This window comes from Grus americana, chromosome 2, assembly GCF_028858705.1.
Source record: "Grus americana isolate bGruAme1 chromosome 2, bGruAme1.mat, whole genome shotgun sequence".
Classification (NCBI taxonomy): domain Eukaryota; kingdom Metazoa; phylum Chordata; class Aves; order Gruiformes; family Gruidae; genus Grus; species Grus americana.
In genome coordinates this window covers 119,843,991-119,869,595 of record NC_072853.1, presented here as the reverse complement: position 1 = coordinate 119,869,595, position 25,605 = coordinate 119,843,991, and positions in this window count along the sequence as shown.

The following is a 25,605-nucleotide window of genomic DNA, read 5'->3' as shown; positions in this document are numbered from 1 at the left end:
TTAAAATATCATTTGTAACTGATTTTTTTTCCTTATTCATATTTTTCTTATGAGCTTCCAGCTTTATTGCTTATGATTTGGGTTTTGGAGTTTTTTCCATTTGCTTCTCTGCCTTGTTAAATCTAATTTCTTAAACTACAGTTCCGTGTTTTCTGTGGTCTGGAGCTGAGTTAATGCAATTGCAATATTTTGACATTTTCTGATTTTATTTCTTTTCAGATTGGACAGAAAAAAATGGGTAATATACTACTAGAAAATACTAGCTGAAGATGGCCTAGCTGATCAGATATGTTTGTTAAACCATTGAGACTGAATTAACTGGATCTGAGCACCTACTTTCTCTTATCAGGTGGAAAATGTTGCAGTTTCAATCAGGGGAAAAAAGCATAGAATAGAATCATAGAATCGTTTTGGTTGTAAAAGACCTTTAAGATCATCAAGTCCAACCATTAACCTAGCACTGCCAAGTTCAACCACTAAACCATGTCCCTAAGCACCACAACTATGCATGTTTTAAATACCTCCAGGGATGGTGACTCAACCTGTCCCCTGGGCAGCCTTTTCCAAGGCTTGGCAACCCGTTTGGTGAAGAAATTGTTCCTAACATCCAATCTAAACCTCCCCTGGTGCAACTGGAGGCTGTTTCCTCTTGCCCTGTTGCTTGTTACTTGGGAGAAGAGACTGACACACTCCTGGCTACAACCTCCTTTCAGGTAGTTGTAGAGTGTGAGAAGGTCTCCCCTCAGCCTCCTTTTTCTCCAGGCTAAACAACCCCAGTTCCCTCAGCTGCTCCTCACAGGACTTGTACTCTAGACCTTTCACCAGCTTCGTTGCTCTTCTCTGGACACACTCCAGCACCTCAATGTCTTTCTTGTAGTGAGGGGCCCAAAACTGAACACAGTGCTCAAGGTGTGGCCTCACCAGTGCCGAGTACAGGGGAACAATCACTCCCCTAGTCCTGCTGGCCACACTGTTTCTGATACAAGCCAGGATGCTGTTGGCCTTCTTGGCCACCTGGGCACACTGCTGGCTCATATACAGCCAGCTGTCAACCAACACCCTCAGGTCCTTTTCCACCGGGCAGCATGTGTGCCTTTCCATGCAGTGATGAATCTGGGAATCTCCAGAGTATATAAGTTGATATAAATCTTGTCCAAACTTCCTGTAGTCATAGAAGTGGGACCTGAGATGTGACTAGGGACCAAGTTCCAGTGCTGGCACTTCTCGACACCTTACCACAAACCTCACAAGAGTTCATCTTTTGTCTTAGCTAAGAATTAATTCAGCATCCATTTAAAATGCTTTAAAGATCTCTAAGCTCAGGGATGGTGGAGAAGAGCTAAAGAAAGGTGGGTGGCATAAGGACATCCTGAAAACTCAGGAGCTCAATGCAAATAAACTTCACAACAGCATAAATGAGAGTGTGCTGGTTTGGGTTTCAGTTGTGTCGTTATTTTGTCTCAGACCTGACACACTTTTTTTTTTTCATGACTGCATTGTCAATAGCACTATCTCTTGCAATGTTTCTAGCATTCTTCCATGCCAGAGGAGTCTATCTCTGGGATTACATCCTGTTCCCACTTTAGACTTCCCATGGACCTCAGTGGGCATTGAATCAAATCCTGTCCTTCAAAATCCAGAAAGAGGGTGGGGGAAAGAGTCCAGGCGTGACAGGCATGTAATAGCTAACCCCAAATTAATATCAATGGGAACTGAATGCAGACATATCATGATTTGTATCAACAGACACATTATTGAAGGAAGAAGGATACTTCTGTCTCAGTTTCATTTTTTGTCGCCAGGCAATTCAAGGTGCACATTAATTTACTCCAACTATTTTTCTGGTTCTTACAGTTCAGAGTTTGGGATTGACCTTGACATGAAAAATAGTGGTGTTGCATTGTACCATAGAAGCAGGAGTAGCTGTACTGCCTCTGGTCTCCTGGGTACGCAGAGAAGGCAAACAGTGTTCCCTCATTGTCCTGGCCTATGTGTGCAAGGCAGCAAAGGTTGAACTCTTCTTTCTTAAGATTCTCTTAAGGCACTCTTAAGAATGCCTTTCTTAAAGTCTCATACAGAACTGATGCTTTTGCACACTGCTTAAAGGAAGAGAAGGCTGCATGTGCCTACTTAGTGTGTACACATAAGACCTTACTGTGTTTTTTAATCCTTAATATCTTTGAATAATCCAGCTGCTACAAGTAAAATATGATAATACCATTTTACATTTCTACCTTGAGGTCTTTTGCTAGGTAATTAAGCTAAATAACTCCAAGCTAGAGTAAAATCTACTCAGTTGTCTTTGGTAATAGTAACAAGGGATTGTGTTCAATGAAAATATCAGCAATCCCAGCTAGAAATATTCTTGTGAGTGGTTTGGCCCTTTTCTTTATATAGCTTATGCTGCCATCCTTAAAAAGATTCCAGGTCAGTCCTGGAAAAGTGATAGCTCTTAGTTTTAAATGTAACTGTTTGCTAAGACAGAGTCTATTCCCTTTCTTGTGTCTGTGGTCCACCAGCTCCTCAATTCACCTGTGAACCTGAGATTGCTCACATTGCCAATCACTGTTTAAAGGTGAGTGCAGCAGACATCGGACCTAAATAACCGAACTGGAAACCAGGACAACTCATTTGCAATCCCTGACTGCTGTCAGTCATAGCGTGCGGAAAGCCACAAGACTGCGATTACATAGGGCGAAAGCAGTATATCCACACAAACACTTCACTGGTGAGAGTAGCGTAAGACAGAATGAAAGGAGGAGAACAAATCAAGCTATCATAAAGCTACACCCTTTGGTCATTTATAGAGTTATTGTATGCCCTGTGCAATATCTTGCTGCACAGCATTGAGCAATCATTTGCCCTTTGAATGTATTGAGTAACTGTCCGTGCTTTGTAATGCTTTAGGGTAATTGCCTGCCTGTGCAACAGTTTATTGAATATCTACCTAGTGATATTTTATTGACTAATTGCTTGACGGATGTATTGTTTCACTCAATAGTTGGTTATTTTGCTTGATATTTTCTAGAATTATTTCTAGGTCTGAATAGGGCACGCTTTCTCAGGAGTGGGCAGTCTCTCGAGCCAGATTTCTTCAGGTTTGCTCACTTTTTCTTCCAGAGATGACTTTATCCCAAAGCAAACTTCATGGCCCTGCTTTTGACACCACTGCTATTGTGTTTTCCTTTGAGGTCTCAATATTTTTGATGATTCTTTCTCCATTCACCTAAACAGATTGGGCCTGCTTTTTCAATGAAAGTTCTGTGGTTACAAAGAAATTGCACTCATCAAAAAGCAGTTCATTATTCTTCTTCTATACTGTTTTAGCACCTGGACTCCTAACTTTTCAGTCCAGTGCTTTATGGTGTAGAGCACTGACCACATGTACAACTGATGTATTTCATCACTGGAACTGAGAAAAATTCAGAACCTCTAACATAATGCTTCAGGTCTGTGGCAGGTAGCATACCATGAAGCTTAGCAAGCATTGCTGTTGCTGCTGCTGCGATAGGGGCATCATTCATCACTTCCCATTGATTTAAGGCAGGGAATATTTCAAAGGCAAAGTGTTATAGAAAATATGTTTTTCAACATTACCTTTTGAAAAAGCTCAGTCTTTTCTAAAATATGCCAGCTATCACCAGTGCAGCCCAATATTGTGAAGTCCTTCTTACTCTTCTTTTCTTATTCTTAGCATGTCAGACAGTGAACCTGATTCATCAGTATATCAAGCCTTACTCTGCAAGACCAGAATGCACAGGAGTTATACAAGGCTATTATTTAGAATTGTTAAAAGCACCTAGTTTTGACACAAGGCAACAGTGAACTGGACTGACAATGTTGTATTTGGGATCAGCAGTTCAGATACAGGTTTTGCTTGTTCACTAAGCGCTGGACAAGAGACTTGGAGTAAAGACAAGAGCCGGATGACTCTTAGTCATCCAGTGAAGTCATATATTGGGTGTTTAAAGAGGTCTGTTATCCTCAGTGGTCTGAGACCCAACTTGGTCTGTTCATATGTTATTTCCCTAGACAAATGCCCTCTTCAGTTTCAGTTGTATATATTCCTCTTTGTTGCTCCCTTTCTTTTCTGCTGCCTTCTGGTTGGATGTGGTGATTCAGTTCAGGGATAGCTCTGTTCTAGTGGTGAGAAATATACAGAGATGCTTAGATATTTCTGGCAAAATAAGGGCTGTATGAAACAGCACCATGCTAAAGAGAAAATGGCTAATAATGTATTATGAGTGATGATGAAGATAGGCAGGCTGTTTGTTGTATGAAAGGTTATGTGCAGAAGTGTCCTATGTTAAACTTGTTGTAAAGTTGGAGCACATGCTGTTCCAAACCTGAATGGATATATGAAGCAGAAAGAACAGAGTTTCTGCCTTATTTGGAGTTGTTGGTTATCCTCCACTCTTCAGGGAGAAGAGCTGATGCTGTCTCTTGTGCAGATGATCTAAGCAGGACCAGTTTCACCTACATGAATCTTGTTAAGAGCTATAGGTCCACTGTTTCTATGGCAACACTGCAAATATTTTACTTGGCCCAAGGCTTGGTGGCCCTGGGGTATGATGATGAAGGAGAGCTGGGGCAAGCACTCAAGGTTGGCTGGACAGGGCTGTGCCTCTTCCCTTGCTTAAGGGCAGTCATAGTATGTACTGCTTTGACTGTGTTCTACACTAATGAGAATGGAGGTAACCATTAAAAATAATTAAACAAGCTCCCCTTGTGGCAGAAAGTAGCGAGAATGCCTATTAAAAATATCTATAGATACATACTCCTATAGCAGCCGGGTAACCTAAAGGAAACTGATGTGCTGTGAACCAGATACAATGATTTATCCCAGGAATAGCATAGCTAAAGGCAGGGTCATTTCTTTTGTGAACCGAAATGGTTTATTTTATCTCTAGTGGAATCAAGAAAACTAGCGGGGATGGCACGGACGGACAAGTCCAAAAGTTGCTGCAGGCCTGAAGGCAGAAAAAGGAGATGAAGCACAAGTTACATACATTTCCTGGGAGACAGTGCCAGATAATTATATCTTTCTTTCTCACCTGGAAAAACCTCTCCAATTAATGTTTTAAAAGTCCCACTGAAACTCTACTGAATGTTTTAACAGGTGAGGAGATTCTCTTTTATATTTTCCTGGTAAATATTTTATTTTGCTCACATGGATTCATCGAGTGAGAGAGGTTCCTATATTTCTTGCACCTGTCTTTCTTAGTGCTTGTATAAGCTGCCCCAGCTTTAGCTGTTTTGTCAGCAGTGTGAAGGAGTAAATTCTTTAGAGCTCCTCTTCACAGCACTATTGAAATAAGAGCTGGGAAACTCCACCAGACCACTAAGTCTTGTTCCTCCAGATACCAGTTTTAGAAACATCTCTGTTCTTGGGACTTCAGCCTCTGCCCATGGAACATTACTGCCAACATAGCCTCGTTCCTTATCCTGACCTTGTCATGAAGGGAAGGAACCAACAGAGGACCAGAAAGCCTCTCTGATGAAATCCCATTGTGTCTTTTCAGGCAAAATCCAACTCGTTTCTCCCAGAAGGTTTCAGTTAACTTCTATAGATTCTATTTAATCTAAGATATTTAAACTGGATTTCCAGTGAGCAGATCTAGACACAAACTGAAGAGACTAATGCTGGTGATGTCTCCTGGTCATGTTTTCCTATGCCTGCCTGCCAGTTTTCACTCTGGGAGAGCTTTGATGCAGTTACTAGTTGCCATGTGGAGGTTGCTCTGATCTTGACCATGCATGTCCCTGCAGCACTTTGTTTCTGCATCCTTACTTTGTTTATGTTGATAGATTTTCCCCCAGTAACAGCTAGCCCTGTGAAACAGTGGAAGTATTGCTCTTCCCGATGTTTAAGTATTAGGTGACTGCTGCCTACAGGAATCCACAGACCCAAGTCGGTCCCTTGAGTGCTTCTATTTCATGTAGGGAAGCTTAGGTACAATAAAGAGTAGTCTGCTTGAGATGCTAAATGTGTTATCTGACTCCTCACTGGTGAGAGGAGTATGACTTAAGGCTCACCTTTTTTGAGCTAAATAATTACCATTCCAGGGTCCTGGTGGAATCAAGAGACCTGAGAGAGGTGCTTAAAAACTTCAAGCAGTGTCAGTCTTCAGAATGAGTTCCTAAACAGGCAACTGAGGAGCAAATGAGGTGCAAAACCAAGCATAAACATCCTATTCCTCTCCCCTAAACATCTGTTCTGGCTTTAAGGGGGACCTGTTCAGCCACTCTGGATACCTGTCTCTGAACCCTCTGCTATAGATGTGACCCCCACTATGTACAGTACTCATGCAGGAGGGGACCCAGCTGAGTTTCTTAGGATCAAGCCCATATTTCTCATCATCAGGGGTCTGCCTTGCTTAGGTGACCCTTGGCACATGTTCAGGTCTTTTCTGCATAGTCTGTGCCATCCCAGCAAAAAAACCAAAACCAGACCAAACCTCAAAACCCAAGAAAACAAACACAAAAACCCCAGAAGATTTACTCAACTAGAAGACAAAATGACAAGATTCTTTTGACCTAAGACTACCTCCCTGTTTTACCTAGCAACTGCTTCGTGTTAAAAACCTGCTCTTGTTATAAAAGGAGACAGAGATTCCTTTCACTTCATCTGAGTATAGATTGACGCTTCCTCTTGTGCTGTCTGGCCAGCTCATTATCTTGAAATGTGGGTCTGAATCCCCTCAGGCAGGACAAGGAATTAAATCTATGTCTCTCAGGCTAGGGGGGATTATAGGCTCTTCCAGAAGGGGATGCTTCTTCATGTCCTTCCAAATAGGAAGTGGTGAGGGACCTTGTAGGAAGGTCCTGCCTAACTGTGCATTGGACGTGCTCCAAAGCTTTCTGCCCCATCTGCCCCATCAGGGTATGTAGGCAGGGAAATATCCAGTTTTGTCCTCTGCGTGACCTAGGTATGGGAGTGTTGATGCCTGACACAACCAAGGTGTCTCCACACCTGGGCAGGAGCAGATCACGTTGCTGCCCATGATAGGAAATCCCATTGGACCTCATGCATTTGAGTAGCTTGACTAGCAATAAGGTGGGAGAGGGGACCTCAGCTACGCTGTAGGAGAGTTAAAGCTAATGTTCAGGCAGCATTTGGGGCTGTATTTTGCAAGTTACAGGACAGTAGAGAGTTTAAAAGTTTTACTTACCTGTGTGTTTTGCATATATGTGTAAATGTTAAGTTCAAGGGAAAAAAAAGGAAAATGGATTAATATTTCAACACATTCCTCTGCCTAATACTCCCTCATCATCATCGGACACAGAGTACACAGTACACGGAGTACTCTTGGTGAAGCAACTGCAAAGAGGCCTGATAAATGCCATAATATATATCGTTTGTCCAAGTCTGATGCCCAATTATCTTTTAATGATGTGAGCTATTTCTCCTCTCAGGCTGAGAAATCCAAAATGAAGAAAAAATTGGTTTAGGGTTTATGAATTTTTAAAATTGTTTATTTTGGAAAATATTTTCATTTTTTGTAACAAATGCAATTTTGGACAAGTTTTAATACTTTTTTTTTTAGTCAGAACTGCAGAAAAAAATGCAATCCTGATGTTGACTTTTTTTCCCCCAAGGTCTCTGGAGGAAAATATTCTTATATCAAAAATATAAAGTTTACTCCATTGATTACGTTATATTGTAGTGTTAAATGTCATCTAGTGGAAGGTGCAAAAAACCCCTTCTGCTATTTGCTACTTATCTCTATGAAAAGTTTCACTACATTCATTTATTATTTAGATTGCATTTATTCAGAAAATGCAAATATAGTTAAATTAAGTTTCAAAATAGTTATGTACAGAATATATGAAAAATGAGCCAAACTGTATTGTAAAAGAAAGACTTTTCCCTTTTTTACAGCAGGATCAATCGATGGAAATTATTCCAATTTCTGCTTGATTGGCTGAGATCTGTACAATAAATGCTAGAGTGCAAAAATACAGCTAATTTCTCCAAGTTCTGATAGGAATAACAGTAGCAGATTCCTTTTCTTCTTGGTATTTTTTAAACAAAGATTAAAGCAAACAATCAGTGTGTCAACTTAGACTCTGTCTTATGCATTAGTTCCTTTGCTTTCCTTACCTCATACCTTCTGATGGTCTCTGATAAATGTGCAGTTTCAGATTTGTTTGTTCACAGCTTTCCTAGCAGCATGTTTCCAATCTTCCCTTATTTTTTTAGAAACCATATGCCCTGTAATGTCATAAATGGAGCTTGTGAGAAAGAAACCATCCAAGTCAACAACGTGGGTTTTTTATGGTGGTTTTGGGCTAAGGGATCATTTTTATGTCACTTGCAAAGGTTCCTCCCTCCAGGTTCCCATCCTTAAATATCCTGCTTGTGAAAGTTATGATGCCAGTGAAGGTTTAGTGAAGAATGGCTCAGAGGCAGAGCATGGTGAGAAATGCCTCAGCAACATTTATATCCTTCATTTACGAAATAAAAGTATTGGAATCATTAAGTAAAAATTAAAGCTTTAGTGTAAAAAGATGTCAGGAAACAGCAAAGATAAATTTTCTGGTGCTCCTGAAGCTAATATGAAGTGCTGAAATATTCCATCCCCTTGACATCTCAGGTTTGTTGTACAAAATTGTACAGAAAAGAGCTAGCAGAGCCATAGCATTGCATACAGAGTTACCATTTAAAAAACTAATTTAAAAATGTGAGCGAATGCAAGTCCCTTTATCGATATGAAAATAGATGGAAATATATTCACTGCATTTATGGCATATGAAAGGTTATATTTAATGTTATCTGGTCTTGACCTTTAGACTGAAATTTGCATTTGATTTTCAGCACGTCTGTGAATGTTTTACTTCCTGCTCAAAACCCTTTCTAAACTGTGAAGACTGCACATTCTATTGCAATATTGATCATTTTACACTGATGCTGGTAACTATTCATGGCTTTATAAAGTTAACTATTGTTTTGAAGTGAAATTCTGAATTTTGGATCCAGTGGGATTACACTGGGAATAGACTTGTTCAAAGCTGAGACAATCCTTGTGCTCTATCTGTGGAGAGTGTGACGGCTCTTTGAGAAGGTTTATCATTATATCCTGGCTTTGCTTGAGTTTGCACCAAGACATAGGCTAAATATAAAGGCTTATACTAAGGCATAGCCTCGTGCTAAGACATAGCCTTAGACTATGATAGGATGCTTGAAGTTTCATTTTAGAAGTCAGTCATTTAGGCTTAGTAGTATTATTCATTCTGTGTCACACTGCATTTCCCTATGCTATGAGTGTCTGTGCACAATTTCACATTTCACAAGTAATCATTCGTTCGTTCATTCATTCACTTTTTCTTTTTTTTTCTGTCTCTGTCCTCTCCCTCTCTCTTGCGTAGAGTATCATAAACTTATTACCACCTTCATCTTAACACCACCACCTCATTCAACTGGTCTAACATACTCAGATTCAGAGCAATCATTCTCCACTCTCATTTGACATTAAACCCAGCAAACTTTACTTCAGATCTGAAGAAAGGCTTGTAATTCTTAAATCTTGTCTGCTTTTTTCCCCTAGTCATATCAGCAGCAATATCTTTTTATAAAAAATATTGTCTCCATTATTAATTGTTGTCATTAAAAAGTGACACTTGAGGATCAGGACCTCTCAATGAGACAAGGCAGTGCCTTTGTTCACACACAAAATTAACATTGTGTATAACTTGATATTCTCAGGTCTTTTACTTTTCCTGCATTTTTGGACCAATTTGTATATTTGTGTAGGATAGTGTCCTCAAGGCACCCAGACATATGCTTGTGAAAACGCTACACAGTAGTCCCAGCATGTCTCCCCCAGGATTGATCCCCTGCCTCATCTTTATGCCACCTTTTATGCCTTCTTCATGTTTGTGCCAGAGCAAATCATAAGAAAGCTCCAACCCTTAAAAACCAATGTCTGAATTATTTCCCAAAGGAAGGAGTGATGCCTCATTCTGCAGCAGTGGTTTCAAGAACTGTATGACACACATTCTTTAAAGCATTTTGAAGTATCTTTTTCTATTCAGCTGTGAGGAAGATACACCACTCAATTAAATAATGATCCTCTGTCCACTTTAGAATTAGCAATTTGATGACCAGCGTCATTAGCACAATGAGGTTAGCAGGCTGCTGCATTAGACAATAGACTGCATCATCTACATTACACTTGGGTTCACTTGCAGCTCTTGAAAGGAAAAGGGATGTTCTCAGAGGCTTGTGTGGAGGTGTTAGTTCAGATCAGATCTCAGTTCCGAATGCATCAGAAATTTAAAAAATAATGTTATTTCAAATATTTGAAATGAGATATTGTGCTGATAAGCTCAACAGAGTAGTGTCCAGACAATTGCATAATGACTAATGCAGGTCAAGCAACAAGGGGAAATGACCTGTATTTAATAAATTTAATTTGTGATTACACAATATCGATATCCTTAATCTAATAACTTATTCAATATGTATTCCTAGTACTCATCAGATTTATTCTCTCTGGAACGCTAGCAGTATAGACCTTATATATTAAATCCTGAAAAGCTATTTACAATATGTATTACTTGTCAGGGCAGTTATATTTGCTGAGTAATGTAACTATAATATAACATAATAATGTAAGTATCCCAAGCAGGAAAAAGCAATCTGGTTGAAAAAATTACACCACCTTTATTTAGAGGCATAGTAACATGCAGACTTGTCATTAATGTCATTAGCAGAAACTTGACTGAGAAGTCAGATTTAAATTGCAATGTTTAAGGCTCCCCCTTTGCCACTGTGCAGTTCCAAGACTGCCCCATGGAAAGATGACGTAATGCAGTGCTAGCTAGAAAACATGACCTAGGGTTTTTTTTCTCATTTTGGAACCTGTGTTTTACCCTGTCTTTTACTTAGAGTAACTATATGGGACCTGACCATGAAAGATGTTACGGTGATCAGCATTGCAGTAACCAGGAAACAGTTGTCAGTGTTAGGGGGTAGGATTTACAAAGCTGAGCTAGGTGTTGAAGTTTTCTGCCTGGGGAAGATGCAGGTGTCTGGGTTCTTTATAAGACATGGGGTACAAATACGCTGGGGTGGCCACACAAACAAATCAGAAAAAAACAAGGAGAAGGTGTGTCATATGGTGGGATACCTGCTTTTTACATTACCCCCACCCCAGGCTAGAGCACTTTCCCAGGAAGCAACGGAGATGGATTTCCATCGTGCTTTGGCCAGAGAGGTTTTGACTGTACAGTCTCCTGTCCAAGGAAGTGCCCAGCCTACATGGCTATAGGTACTGGGCTGGAACTGGGCTAACAGGGCAAAAGGAGAAGGGGTGCCAGTGTCATGGCAGTGTCCCTCAAATGGATGGGAGGAGATCTGGGGAGTGGTGTCCCTGGATTATTTTTGGGTTGTATCCTATGGCTCTTTCATACAGAAACAGATCAGGGAACTGGAACGGACCCCAGTGCATCTCCCTTCTAGTGGATATTTCATTGCTACAGCCATGTTTACTCTTTTGCTCCAGTCTAACATATGAGACCTTGGCATGGAGCGGCTCCTCACCTTGTATGTCCCCTTTATGTTTTACTTTCAATTGGGCCAGCCTCCTTTCGAGAGTTTTCTTTCCCCAGATGGTCCCTCTTACAGTAAGCACAGCCATAATGAATCCCCTAAAAATCTTCTGCACTGCACCAGTCTGGAAGGAACCTGTACCTTCCTCATCTCAAGTTTTTGGTTTTCTTCTGAAAAAAACTCACAATCCAACACAAGCACAAGTCCCTGCCAAATCCTCAAGCATTGCTGCATTTCCTTTGAGACCTTCAGCACCCCACTTCACTTTTGATTGTTCTCATGCAGCATCTTTCTACACTCAGATGAGGGATTGTCAGTCATTGTCTTCCCTCCTCCCTCACATATTGCATCCCTTCACCCGGCAGGCAGTGCTATATTCTGGGCCCCACATCCATTGACCTGTGACTTCCTCCTTTTCTGATGTGAATCTGCTCATGTCTGCTCTGCCTTCTGCTCTTTGGTTTTGTATAGTTTTGTGTTTTGTTTTTTGGTGTGGGTTTTTTTTTCTTTTTTTTGCTTATCCCTGTTTCTGCTTAGCATTCTCTGCTCTGCTATCTCCTTTTTCCACTAATGAGCTACTTTCAGCTGCTGCTTTGGGGTTAATGACCTTGCACATCTTCTGCACAATCTCCGTTATCACTTCTCTTTGGATCTCTGCTGCTGCAACATCTTTTCTTTGTTGCTTTTGTGCTACAGAAAAACAAAACAAAAAACCTAAAAAACCCCAAAGCAATCAAAAAAACCCCAGACAACCTCCCATGAAAATTCCTACTTGCAGCCCTCCTTTCACTGAGCTTCAGCATGTAGACTCTGCTGACATGACTTTTTATTGCAACTGACTGCACACTTGCCTGACTCCATGCATCTTGTCTCTCTGACATGCCCCTCCTTGCCCACAGCCTACAGGCTCTGTAACATCAAACATAAATTAGCAGAGGGAAAGTGTTACTGCTTCAATATCTACTGTTCCTTTTTCTGCTGCTCGGTATATGGCAAAATAACACCTGCTGAAGAATAACATGCTGCTGGTGTTGGTTACCACCCTGGAAAACTACGCATTTTAATTATCTATGTTCTGCTGTTTGAAAAGCAGCAATGTTACTCTTGGATGAGACCATGCTATGGTTTGTGGAGGTTTGGCTGGGTTAGAACCAGGCCTCTTGTAGCTCAGAGCTGTCTGGCAAAAATTGCGTGATATGAGTGAAACCTCCCAAACAATCTTCTCTCCCCAAACTAGCACATTTTTTTCCTATTAAAGCTCAGAACTCCTCTCCTAGTACAGCGCCATTTCACAAAATAAAGTGGCCTTCTTGATGAATAACCTGACTGTTTAACTGGGATAAGCAGATGATTGCAACCTAGTACTAATGTTTAATTCCACAAAGGGAATGGAGGCTAATTTATAACTACCAAGCATATGCATCTTTCCAAAAAACAGTGAATTGTGATACCCATCTCTAACAATGGGAAACATTTTCACAGTCTGAAAGTTCTTATTAGAAAAAGAGCTAAAGAAATTCAGTACCCATTACAATAAGAGAATGGATACTATTAAAACCATGTGCCTCATTCACTCTGCATTCAGTTGTCCCTCGTTTAGCGTCACTGCAGAAGAGACAACTGGCTAGTGACTCATTTGCAGGGGGAAGTGTAGTTAGTTTATCTAGCATTATATTCAGGAAAAGATGAGTGAATCATATAAATTATTTTCACTTGCTCATTTGATCTCTTCCCAGCCTTCCTCTCCCTCAGGAATCCGACTGCTACAAATACTTCAAAACCGTATGGATGTTCTTCTAATGCCAACAAAGTATAAGCTTTGCCATTGCTGATCCACGCATTGTAGCAGAGCATCACTTACAGAGAGGAAAGCCACAGCAATAATAAAAGGCAAATTTAATTCTCTTCACACTTTCTCTCTATTAGTTTATTTTTCTCTTCCTCTGTTTCATTCCTTTCTTCTTATGTTGATGTAGTGTGTTTATTGATAAAGAAGTACTTTAGAGCCAAAATGAATCCAGAGATGAATGGATCTTTGTCACTAAAGATTAGCTTTTCTACAGCCCCATAGTTTTTAAAGGGGTCAGGACGGCCTGGCTCTTTTCCCCATTATATCAGCAAAAGCACATGACCTCTTGAAACTGATCATTATCTGCCACTGACTACTGGAGAGAAAGCAGGAAACATGTTTTCTGGATCCTGAAGCCCATTGTCTGAGGTAAGAAAGAGCAGAGCCATCCAAAGTGGTATATGGAGCAGAATGGTGAATGCCCTCCAGGAGACCTGGGCTTTCCCTAATAATCTCATACTGTGGAGAGAGTGGGCTGTGTCTGCACTTGTTTTGCCAATCAGGATGGCTGTTAATGAAGAAACTGCTGCAACCTGTTAACATCTGGGGTGTTGCTGCATTGTCAAGGGGTGGATTTATGCAGGCACTCTATTATTTAAGAATGGTGGGCTTATTTTCTAAGCTCTGAAAAGCTGAGGCAGTGTTGCTTATGAACAAATTCACCTTCCTTCACCTCCCTACTGCTCTGAATTCATATCCCTGTTTTTGGGGAATACACTTGCTCTGGAGATCCTCCTTCTTTCCAACTGTAGCAAAGTAGGTGGCAACATCTGGGTCTTGCTTGGAGGCAGATGACAGCTAATGCCTGGCTGGAGGGGGCCCAGGGACCGGAGACTGCTGGCGACATGACCAGAACCGTGTTTGTGCTGGCAGCAGTCATGGTGCCATTTGCTGGTGCCTAGTGCCTCTGGCTGATTCCCAACACCAATGTGACAGCAGTTCGTCCTCATGTGTGAGCCAAGCCGGCTTGAACAGGGCTTCCCTGCTCTCAACTACCTTCACCTGCTGTAGATTTGCTTTGAAGAACCTGTGTAATTGCTGTGATTGCGGCAGTAGGTTTTGAAAGGCCTCCTTAAAAGCACGTAGCCTGTAGGAGCCATAATTATTGCCCTGAAGACATATTAGAAATGGGGATGTATTAATGGGAAACTGCTCAGGTTGGTCAAAGTAGGTGCAGCTATTCCCTTCTTTCTTTACCCTGTGTCTGCCCCAAAATGTTGCTGAAGTCCCTCTGTGCCATATATGCTTATAAATTCTCCCTTTGTGGTGGCTTGTAAATGTACAGAAATAGTGGGGAATTCTGGCTGTGTAGTTTGAATTTTGCACCTTTTAACATTGTGATTTTCCCAGTTGGCTTATATAGCTGAAATGGCTAGCAGCTACACCTGGACTTTCAAATTCCCCAGTGGTGTTGCCATTGCTGGTTCTTGTTGCAGAATTTGGAAGATTTTGTTCTTACCACTCCTGGTGGAGACTGAGACCTACAGCACTTGGAGTGTGACGCCAAGGGTTTCCTCTTACTAAGCAGACCACAAACCATCTGTCAAGGCCTTTTCAACTGCTAATTTAAAGGACAGATGAGTCACCACTAAAATAGCTCCAGCTAATTGAACTTGTCAAATAAAACTGTACAAACCCTACCAGGCCTTGCTTGAAAGTATGCTTTAAACAATTCCTGAAACAATAGTCTTTGAAATAGCTAGGATATTTAAAAACAAATAAAAGCTATCCCATGTGAAATCAAAGAATGCAAGACCTCTCTCCACAAATCTCGGGTAAAACTATTCTGTTGGTCTTGGAGCCCTCACTAACTGTTAAAAAGGAACCCTTTTGAATCTTAACTGATGATGCCTTGCTCATATCCTGGCTTCCAGGAAGGAATTGCTCTCTTGTATCCAAATGAGATGTTTCCGGCAGAATCAAAGTACACCGTGAAGGAAATGGCAATTAGGTATTGAAGCCCACAACAGCAATAGCTGCATGTAAAAGTTAGTTATGCAGTTGCAGTGAGAATTGTTTACTTATTAAATTTTAAAATATGACCTTAGCATTACTGTTACCATAATCTTGTAAATATTTAACAAAACTTCATTTGCTGTAAATTGCTTTAGTTCAGTTGGTTTGAGTGGAACAACAGTGATTTTTATGCATGCGTAAGTATGTGGATATCATTATCACTATCTGCATGTCACTTCATGGTCAGATGTACCTGAGGATGTATCAGAGGTTCTCTTCTGTCAGTCTGCCTGGTTTACAAATAATATAATGGATACCGAATCAAAAGCATTATGGGAATCAATTGCTCATGACAGTATATGTACTTCAAGTCCTTCTCTCTTAAATAAATCACTTCCTACTGTATCTCCTTTGACCACTAATTGCAGAGGGCAGTTCTGAGTTAAGTAACCTGCAGGGCAAGATTTATAAAAGATTACACGCATAGGACTTTGATAAATTTTTTAATGCTGTATAGACAAGAGCACTAAACCCTGGAGGAGACTGTTGCATTTATAATCGCAGCTTGAAATGCATTTACTATAACAGGTGACACCGTGTATCACAAATATCAAATGTGCAATATTCCTTTTGTACTTGGCTGAAACTAATGAAATCTTTAAAATGCTGTGAGGCATATCCATGTAGAAATACATTCGCCCTGAAACTGCAAGTCTGTAGAGCTTTCATACGCACGTCTCATGTCAAGTCCTTCTGTCATGAAAAGTGGGTACCAGAGTCTGTGCGTAAGCATAAGCGTGTGTGTGTGTGCATATGCTGGAGGGAAACGTCAGTTCAGACTTTTTCTTAGTTTTTGTATGACTGAGATAAACTCTCATGATCTCCTGCTGTTTCCTGTTAGTAGACTGTCAGAGGAAAGATATTTATTCAATGCCAAATATAATTTCATTTTTATGTCTTAACGACGTGTTTGTTGTTAAATTTAAGGAGGAGATATCATCCACCAGAGCTAGAATTTTAGCTGGTATAAATTAGCTTAGAGCTTCTGACATCTGTGGAGATGCAGCGTAATGGATCCTCAGCTCTTTTGTGTGTGGATGGCAAACTTACATTACAAAAAGAGAAAGAGCAAGAAAGGGGGAGACAGGAGGGTTTTTCCTAAGAGGCAAAAATTAATTCCTTCAGTGTTCAAGATTTTGGGGAATAAGGAAATATTTGCATAATACTGACTACCTGATTAAAAAAAAAAATAGTTGAGGGAGCCCATCCTCATTCAGTAACTGGCTGGGAAGAGCAGAGGCACAGTTTCTGGAGCTGATAACTGAGACGGCAGTTCTGGGAAGCTTCCCTTCAGATTAGTTGAAGCGGAAACATAGCTCACTCTCCAGCCGCACCATCAGCTGCGAAGCTCGTTAGGATCCCTCTCACACTGAAAAACCTGTCACTCAGAAAGCAGAGAAAGTCGAGTTTTGTTACTGGGCACAGAGGTAGACACCCCATGGCTGCTTCACTGGAGTATTCCCCTGGCTTACCTGATATCCAATTTTCAGGTGAATGTAAACAAATAGTTTTAGAAGAGTTATACAAAACTCAGAGTTTAATGTTGCTTCCTTTTAAAACTAGGTACTTGTAATGGATTCCATTTGGGGTTATAAGTAGAGTGGAGAAATGTTTTATGATATTTTATTTGGAAGGGCCAATCTGTGGTAACCAAAACTTACTATAAGGAGGCATCAACTCAGATAACTTTCCCATTAAAGTTTCAAAACCAAATGAGATTCAACATGCCTGAATGTTTCATTGCATCATTGCTAAAATGTAAAAATTACTGGTTTTCCAAATAAAAAATTTTCATCTTGAAAGATAGGGTACTTCAAAAAGTGGCTAGAACTTGCAACTTGCAAAATTAGTATTTTTTCAGTTGCCCTATACTGTCATTTTATTTGGGTTTTAAGTTCATTAAAAACTTTTCAGAGTTTAAGTTTCACCTGATTTCGGTCAGGAACGTTTTTGTTCACCTAGAAGCTTGTGTAGAATGGGCTTAATTCTTCCTTTATTGCTGTAATGATTAGCTCATCTGTTCCAGTGAAACTTGGGGCTTGCCTCATCAATTGGAAATTTATGACTTGACAAAGCTCTCCTAATACTTCTTATGCATCTATCTTCCGTTCCAGTGGATTATAGAAAAAGGAGAAGACTCCATTATAAATACAACCAACTTGTCTCCTAAGCATTAAAGAAATGCAGCAAAATTCAGAGCTCTTGGGCTTGTTTACCTCCTCAGCCATGTCTATTGGCAGGTCCTCAGAGTAGCAGGTGGTGTGTGCTCTCCATATGTTTTCCTGTAAACTGGACCTAGCAGAGTGATAGCTATATTTCTGAGCATTTAGCCTTGACCTGTCTCACATCCATTCCCAGTTATATAATTTCATAAATAATTGTGAGGGGATGGTATTTAGCCTTGAGTTCATTTTAGATGGAACAGCCTCCCTGTTCCTGTGATGATGTTTCCATATTTACGTGGCCAGTAATCGTACCTTGGTTCGAAGCAATTGCCTAGTTCCCATGCCCTGATGAGCCTTTCCTGATGCCATTGTAGCCTTGAAAGCTGCAGGTGGTGAGCAGCAGGGTTTGATTAATCCAAATTCCATTTTTGCATTATTGAAAAAGGATGAGGCAAAAGGAATATTGTGCAGCTGAGTGTCAAACATAGTTAGAAATACTGCAGCTATGGGGATGATGATATGGGTCATGCAGCAATTATTTTGAGCCAGAAATATATAGTACTCAGTATATCAGAAATTTGTCAGAGCGCATTGCTTGAACTTGTGGTTATATAAGAGCTCAGTGAGAAGGCCAGACTGCAAGACAAGTGGCTTTTTGTCCATTGTTATATTGAAAATGTGATTTTCACCAAAACTATGCTGAGCTACAGGCTGTTAACACAACACAGAGGACTGACATGAATTTGGTGCACAGCTCTCTATCAGAAGATCATGCAGTCTTCATGCAAATAGAAAAACACTGAACTGCTGTCCATGAAGTACCTTGGATTGAAAATAAGAATAATACCCAGAAATAATGATGACCTTCAGAAATAACAATGGCAGCTTCATCCCTTCCCTTATTCCCATTTGCTACAGATCCACTGGTGTTTGGGTTTTTTGTTTGTGTTTCTTTTCTATATCAGTTTAATCCTGGATTTCATATTCTTCTAGATCCTTCTCTGTTGTGGGTATCATATTCTCATGCTTCCTTGCTGCGCTCATGAGAAGTCAGGAGGTTTTGTTAGCGCCATTTCACAGGTGGCTGTGAGGAGGATGTGCTGCTATTTCAAGAGGGAGCAAGATAGTAAATGCATATGTGAACTAGAGAACAAGATTTTCTTTCTCTGATGTACAAATTCCATTAACTTCCTCATTTCCATGGGCAGGAAGAAAGTGGTAGAAATAAACTCCAGATGACAATGTTCATTTCTGCACAGTTCTGTCCAGAAATTGATGGGACTGAAATACTGTTACCAAAATGCTCCAGTTCAGTCCTGAAACTCACATATTTGCTGTGAAAACACCTGTATATTTGGGATCTGTAGCATTGGCCCAGAATTTTGTCTAAATGTTGGAACCTCTAGATTATTTTAAAATACGCTCTTTTATAAAACCTTTTCCCCTTTACCATCCGCAGGGTAATTCTCTGAGCATAAACAGACCAAGATGTAATTCTTGCAACATGATGCGTTCAAGGGGCTGGTTCTTGGCAATCTGCCTGGAGCAGGTCACCCTCTTTCAGGGTTGGGATGGGGCTGGCATCACGGATGTGAGCCCCGCTGTGCCTCAGGGCCAGAAGACAGGCCACATCTCATTTTGCACGCTAGGCGAGACTCAGCTGGTGCCATCTTACCCCTCATGGCCAGTGCTGTGATTCTTCGCGTGGCATTTTTCTTGCGATGAACAAGTGGATTAAATGAGTAAATTGTGCAAGTAAATGCAAAGAGGTTTGGGAACGCCAGGCAGCTTTGGGCTTCATCACAGCAGTGGAGAGAGTGGAAGAAGCTGTTTTTCAGGGATGTTTTCTCTGGGTTGGCCTGGGTCTCCTTGCGTTTCCTGGCAGTATGCTTGGCAAAGGCACCACACACTACTAATTGGCTCCTCTTCTCTAAGCTGCCCAGCTTCCAGTAATGGATTCCCCTCGTGCCCATGCATTACTGCGCTGCCACCTGCATTGACTGGGGCATGGAATGGCATTGGTTGAGTACAGTTACTTCCTTTAGGGTTTATGTTAAGTTGCAGCTGCCCATCAACTAAGTCAGGCATCAGCTTAATCACAGCACAGATCAGCAGACAGGTTGTGTCTCTTTTACGGTATGATTTTTAAGCAGCTTATTTTCAAGTTGTTGGTAGCTCCTTTTACCATTAACTGGTTTTACAGGCAGATACTTTGCTTGGATCTGTACTGCAAGAAGGAGCGTGAAGAATCTTTTAATAGGCACTGTTATGCTTAACTGTGTAGTGTATTTTATGGACTTGCAATCCCTTCCTTTTGTTCTTCAGCGAGGATTCAGTATTAAAGCAGACACTTATGTAGGGCAGGAATCCTGCAGAGTGATCGCCAGCAATCAGAACATTCAAACTCACATTGCTGTGCATGTGCACAGAAAGTTCATGTCACACTTCTGCAGACTAACATAACGTCAGTATTTCTAGTAGTCTGCATGTACGTCTCAGTGACCTTAATGTTCCTTTAATACAGGATTAATTTGCTGCCTTTTTTTTCCCCAGCTGTGGAACTTCCTCAAGTCTTCAAAACAAAACCCAAAGCAATGTCAGCTATGTGGGGACAGCAAGCACACACCTGCATCCGTGAGCGCTCAAGAGCGCTCAACCTCCCTGCGGCTGGGCCAGTAGGATGTGATGTCTGTCCGTCCTGGCTGCTAGCTGCTCCGCATCACCATCACTGCCACAGTGCAATGCTTCCTTGGGGATCTGCTGAATTTGAGCTGCTCCCTTTCCAGCCAAACAGCTCATTTTTATCTGTTAGTATTTGGTGGCTTACAGCAACCTCCCAGAGTGAGGGTGTGATCATATGAATTGTTACTGGCAGGGAGGATGGGATAAGCAGGCTAAGGAGGATGAGGGGTAATCGCTGACTGGGTACAGTCATAACTGAGAGAGGAAGTTAAATCAGACCTTGGGCAGTAGGTACCAAGGAATAAACCAGGGCTCTTGATTCATAAACATGGACGTATAATAAATAGGAGTCCCGCCCGCCTTCATGCACAGCTTTGCCATAGAGTATGGAAGCAGGGCAGGAATCAGTGAATGATGAATACACTCCACAAACTACACACCTGCTGTATTAAAAGTGAATATCTCCATTTCTCTGTCTTGTAGAAACTGATATAAGCCTGGAAGTATACTCTGAGAGCTCACATTCAGTGGAATTTTCCACTCAGTTTATATACATATGCATGCTGTGTGCTGCTGGGGTGCTGACAGAATGGACACAGGTATTGCAGAACAAGTGTCTTCCTCAATGTTTTAAAATACAGTGAAAAAAATACGGGGACTGTCATGGTTTAGCCCCAGCCAGTAGCTAAGCACCATGCAGCTGCTTGCTCACCCCTCCCCCTCCAAGGGGATGGGGACGAGAATGGAAAAAAAACCGCATGGGTTGAGATAAAGACAGTTTAATAGGATAAAAAAGGATAATAGTAATAATAATAATAATAATACCAAGTGATGCACAAATGCAATTGCTCACCACATACAGACTCCCCCCCCCCATGCCCTATCTGTTTCCATGCAGCAGTCTCACCTCCTGGCTAGCTTCCCCAGTTATATACGGAGCATGACATTCTATGGTATGGAATACCCCTTTGGCCAGTCTGGCTCAGCTGTCCCCGCTGTGCGCTCCCACTTCTTGTGCACCTGGCAGGGCATGAGAAGCTGAAAAGTCCTTGACTGAGTGTAGATAACAACTACTTAGCAACAAGTAAAAACATCAGTGTGTTACCAACATTATTCTCATACTAAATCCAAAACACAGCACTGCACCAGCTACTAGAAAGAAAATTATCTCAGCTGAAACCAGGACAGAGAAAATGATGAGAAATGGCTTATACAGCCTGGCTGTTGAAAATGCTGTAAAATAGTGTTTAGTCTGGGAGTGAATGGCAGGGTTTCACAAAAGACTACTTAGATAAGACCTCACACATCAAATTATAATGGTGATTTTTTTTTTGTATTTCTATTTATTTCAAATTTTGCAGTCATTAGAATTGATAGAATTAATTCCCCAACATTTCTGACACTGTCAGCAAAGAATAGCACTTGAATCTTTCATTTTTCTCTCTGCCAACCATCTGCAGACCTTTAACCTAGGGCAAGAGAAGACACCCGTAGCTATCTCAATATATTGGGGCATGAAGTGCACTGTGGGGGGAAACTGATCCCAGGTTCCCCACTAACCTAGCTGAACTGTCTCCCTTGAAACACAGGGCTGCTAAAGAAAAAAATGGTCACCGCAGCTAGTCCTTACTGTTTTGGTTGCACTTTATGAATGAGAACTGGTTTTAGGTTCCTGCCACCATGGAGGTGTTAAGAGCTGTGAAATCCAGGTAGTCAAGTATCTCCTTGCGGATTAATACACACGTACACCAGACAGGAGAAGACAGACAGTACAATCTCTGTCCTTGCTTTTTGCCTGAAAAAATTGCTCCCTAGTTAACATGCTGGTTCTGATAATCCCCGTTTAATTTTTTTTCTCAGGCATTGTATGGCAAATCTGGGCCTACAACCTGGAACATAAATTCCACTGGGTGGATAGGCGCATCTTGGAGTATTGCAGTAGCTGTATCATTTCTCCAGGCCTAGCACTTACAGAATAAGAAGGTAAGATGGTTTATCATTAGGGTCTCACATACAGATCCTCACCGTTATACAGCTGGATAACTATTTAGTAGGAGCATTCAGGCTCCTCTAGGACCCTGCTTACGTCCTGCTCTCTAAACAAGCGTCCAGTTTGACTTCAGTCATATCCTTGCCTGCTAATCTGAGATGCAGTAATAAAAAAGTGATACTTGTGAAATGATGCGTCTGCTTTCTTGTATGCAAAATTTGGCACAGGAAAGCAATTTAAAACTTGAGTTTCTGAAGAGAAGCCTCTAAAGCTAACTTGCACACAGAAAAGAAAGCTGACAGAAGGGATCTCAACCCTCCTATCTCCTATTGATGTCAACTTCATGTCTGAAGAAAGCTTTATCTTCCCTCCAAAGGTCAGATTAACTAGGAAAAGTGAAGTTTTAGTTTCTTAAAGGAAGTTTCCTAGCAAGGTGCTTCAAACAGTATATTTTTCTTTTCCAGTCTGTGTCTCAGAGCCCCAGCTCCCCCTTCCACTTTGCTATAGATCAAACAAGCGTGTTATGCTTCTTCCTTACTGTTAGCCTTATCAGCATTATCATGCTTACTTTTGGTTCATTTTTCCTAGGTTCCTTGCTAAAAGCGGAAGAAATGGCACATTGTAAACAACAAAATCTCTGCTGCAAGAGCCAGTTTTGCATAGTGAGTTTTGTACATGCAAAGATTTAAAAAACATGTGAGATTGATCTACAGATTATGAGATATGAGAAGGAAAAGAAGGAAATTTCATTCTTTTATTTGTATTCTGTTTCCCTTTTTTTATTTTTTGTGAATAGAGAAAGAGCGTTTGGGTTCTTTTCCTGGCTTCAGGGGCCAGGAATATTTTTAATGAGAAAACTGAAATGTTCATACAATATTGGACACCAAAGTAGGACTTTCATTAATATCTATATCTACATATATTTTTGTGAGATTTTTATATATTCTATATAGCTATCTCACATGATATAGATATATATACTTTGTTATGCATCTATTTATCTATATATGTATTTCATAAGACAGGCTGTAAAAATGTTATGAATTGGCAATGCTTGATATTCGTCCTGTGCTTAGAAATGTAAACAAAAAACCCGTGGTCTACCAGAGTCAGTCTGTTGTTAATGCAGGACTCCCTACATTCAATCATTTTGAAGGGGTTCTTAAACCATTTCTTTCAGCAGTTCTTTAATTAATCCCTTTGTATAATGAATGGCAATAGAGCCTTCAGCCCCCCTACGGAGGGCCTGTAATTCTAATGCCACTTTCAAGGTCTAACAGCTTGCACAGTTAATATGTGTTAGACAAGTATAATATATAATAGTACAGATATGTAAGTAAATCTGCAGGTATTTTAGAGGCACAGATGAGCCAAAGGAAGATTAATGGAATTTGACAACATGACAGAAATGCCGCTACACAAGTACATCCATCTCTAGGCCTCCTGTTATGTATTACTGTGAGGGAAACAATCAGTGGAGTAAAATACCCCTTTGGTGAGTGTAATTTGGTGACAATTTGCAGACATGATAATGTGCCTTCTTAATTCAAAGGCATTTGACAGAGATATCTTGACATTTTCATTACAGGAGCTGTCAGGAATAATCTGGAAGAGGAGAAGGGTCTTATTGGAAAATGCCTACTTATCTTTGGTAATCTAATAATCTATAGTAGTAGGGTCAAGTAATTTTTTATGATACAGCCTTTAATCATCTATCAATTACTACTTTTAATTACAGCTGAGCTGCTAAGATGTATAGAGATCTCCCTGGGGACAAAATGAACAGCTATAGCTCTGCTCGGAATAGCGCGCTATTGCCAAAGAGACAGCAGTTCCCTTACTCCACCACCACCTTCCTAAGAATGAACTGACTGCAAAAAAAAAAAAAGGCACTGAGCCCATTACACATAATGCCAAAGATCTGGTTATGTCATAACACATATCCACAACAAACTGAATGAAGATTACAACAGAAGTTTTTGTGGCTTTTTCTAATTTACAGCTACTTGACCTTGCCCTTCAAGATTTCTAACCAGCTAGGTACACTAACAGCTGTAAATATACTTTCTAGATAATTGTAAACATCTAGATGGGCCAGGACTTTTTTTAATACCAATCACTCTGACACTGTTTGAGTTTCTACCCCAGGGAGAAGGCAACACCTTGCCTAGCAGCCAAGAAGGTCAGCGCTGAGCATTACCTCTCTCAGCAGCACGGTCCGGGTTGTCACATGCGTATTGATCACTTGAACTGTTCTGGGTAGATAAATAAAAGTACACAACATTAATACCCACACAGTAAAAAATTCATAGCCCACCAGCCACCCCAAGAAGCTGCAGTTCTCCCTTGATTTCATACAACAAATTTTGCCGTGTTCCCTGAAGGCCACTGTGTCTTGCTGCTCCTTGGTGTCCCTATTTTTCTGTGGATGCGGTGGCTTCAGAGGGCTTGCCTGTTAATAGCACAGCCATAGCTTTACTGATTCTGCAGGCTAGTACTGCAAGAGTCCAGCTGTTTATAAAAAGCAAGTAAATCAAACCTCAGTGTACTTCACACCAAATGAAAACTCCTTTTTTTTTAATCCCTTTTTCTATGTGTAGGACTCTTCAGTCTAAAACAAAGATGCATAGAATGACCCTGCAAATCAGATCAGTGTAATTCAGAGAATGAAATTAATCTGTCAAGCCCTGGCTTTGTTTGTCACTTACCATCACTGTAGGTTTTTTTCATCTTCAATTTTTGCTCCCCTTCATTATTTGCTATAAAGAGTTTTATTTAGAGGAAGAAATACAAAGAGGATTTTATGCATCCATTATTTAATGATGGACTTTTATCCTGGGGCAAAATGGACAAGAAGGATTCTGATGGCAGAGTGAAGTGAATTAAAGATCAAAAAATTTCTTAACTATGGCTGAGAGTTTATGACCTAATTTGCATAACTCCAGTTTTAATGTCAGTGACTTCTTTCCTGCTCCATTGTTGTTTTTTTTTTTTTTTTGTTTTCAAATTTAATTGCTTGTGTATTAATTTTCACAATTCTGGAGCCAGCATCCCTGTGAGATCTAATTTAAGGACTGTATTTCCTCTTTGGAAAATAAGAGACTATTTCACAGAGAGAAGGAAAAATCAAGAACAATGGCATCTTTGAAATAACATACATTATTTCTTTTCAGAACAGCATTTCTCTTCTAGGGCTTCTTAGGAGGAGGTATTGTCTTTACAGGAGATTTGCTTGAATACAATTTTCGGACTCTCACCAGGCAGCACAAAAGGCCAGGAGAGGCACCACAGCGTTGCTCCAACTTGCCTAAGTGGACCTGATGCACAAGCAGTACCACTGCAATTAAGA